Source organism: Quercus robur, chromosome 10, assembly GCF_932294415.1.
Source record: "Quercus robur chromosome 10, dhQueRobu3.1, whole genome shotgun sequence".
In the NCBI taxonomy this organism is placed as follows: Eukaryota; Viridiplantae; Streptophyta; class Magnoliopsida; order Fagales; family Fagaceae; genus Quercus; species Quercus robur.
In genome coordinates this window covers 54,817,102-54,818,651 of record NC_065543.1, presented here as the reverse complement: position 1 = coordinate 54,818,651, position 1,550 = coordinate 54,817,102, and positions in this window count along the sequence as shown.

Genomic DNA, 1,550 nt, shown 5'->3' with positions numbered 1-1,550 from the left:
ACTGATGCGATTGCTCTAACAGTCTTTTCTTTTTCCTTTTGGGTAAAAAAAAAAAAAAAAAAAAAATTTTGAGAGAGACCGTAGGGCCTAGATAATTAAGAAAGAAATGGACCCCAATGCACTCGTTAGTATGGGGGACGCTCAAACCCAAGATTGAAGTCTTATTGACCCAAGTCCCTTATCTCTAGGCCACATGTTGAGTTGATGTTGCATTGTAGTCGTAGAGTACCCATTACGTTGGGGTTTTGAAGGGGAAATGAACACACCACCATCACCTTCCATTTTAAGAAAGACCGAAAGCAGGTATAAATTTAAGAGATTAAATTCTGTAAGGACATGGTATAAAACCCATGTTTTACCTCTCCAATCCCAACATACTACATTATCTTATCACATATTTAAGAATAAGCACAATCATACCTAATCGATTCTCAAAAAAAAAATTCATACCCAATCAATTCTAATACTCATATATAATTCCAAACAAATTGAGAATTTATTGAGATGTTATTTTGTGAGGTAGGATGTACTGAATTCTAAGTAAAATACTGATGTAGCAATCCCTTATTAGATGGTGTAAAACTTATGTTTTACACCCCACCCTTACCAAATTTGGACTCTAAATTTAATACTACTTGTTTATTTCGATGTAAAACGTGTTGAGAAAAATGTCTTTTCTCATTTTCAAGTATTTGAAACACTTGAAAATTTTGGTCAAATAGAGAATTAGTAACACCCTCCCCACCCCCAACTCAATCAAGCACCTTGGATTTGCTTAGAGAAGCCTTCCACAACACACTCAATCATGTCTCGATCTCACACCTACCCCCAGCAACCCAATCCACAGCACCCTCATCTCTATAACCCATAACCCAACAATCAAGCCATTGATCTACTGCCCACCATCGAGAAATCTTTTTTTTTTTTTTTTAAGCTACCAATTGCATTCAAGCTTCTTCTTTTTCGCTTTTTTTATTTGATGAATATTCCTTTTCCTTTGATTGTGTACCTATAAAGATGAGTATAAAGATGAGACATTTAAGGTTCAAATCATCCCTCCAATTGTAATTATCTAATTATTATTTATTTTATAAAAAACAAATTGCTAGTAGAAGACAGTAGCCAATTTATATATTTCATGGAGTATATTTCCCACGTGAGCTAAGCATTGACAAATATTTTTAGGAATGCAACCTAACAACAACAAAAAAAACAAATCATTTTTCCTAAAAATGCTTTTTTGAAACAAAAAATTACATTTAAACAATTGAACTAAAAAGAAAAGTAAAAAAGACAAGAAATGATTGATGAACATATACCACCTTCCATTCTTACGTACTTAGAAACACTAGTAACGTTATTTGTATTTTTTTGAAAATACGTGTGGATAAAAAAGTGTGTAGAAATACATGTAATGTTGTTTAAAAACTGAAAATTGTTACTTAAAATGCCATACCAAACGGCCCCCTATTTTCCCAAATTCATGTCACAATAATTTGACCACTTTTAAAGAAGATGGAATTAAGGATGGATCATTGGAAATGATGATA